Below are 275 nucleotides of genomic sequence, written 5' to 3' on the forward strand. Positions count from 1 at the left end.
TTGGACGGGGCTCTGAGCAGCCTGATCTGGTTAGCAGTGTCCCTGCTCCTGCAGGGGGGTTGGACTAGATGACCTCTAGGGGTCCCTTCCAACCCAAAACATTCTATGATTCATTCTATGACAACGGTGCCGCAAGCGCCCCTCGCTCTCTGGGGAAGCCGGGCGGAGAGGCAGGAATTTGCTGGTGGAGAAGGGGCAAAAGCAGCGCGGACCCCCAAGCACCGCTTCAGCGGTGAAATGCAAGGGCAGCAGGGCTGCCCTCCCCGCCCCCCACC

This window comes from Egretta garzetta, unplaced genomic scaffold, assembly GCF_000687185.1.
Source record: "Egretta garzetta isolate BGI_Z169 unplaced genomic scaffold, ASM68718v1 scaffold26, whole genome shotgun sequence".
NCBI classification, from domain to species: domain Eukaryota; kingdom Metazoa; phylum Chordata; class Aves; order Pelecaniformes; family Ardeidae; genus Egretta; species Egretta garzetta.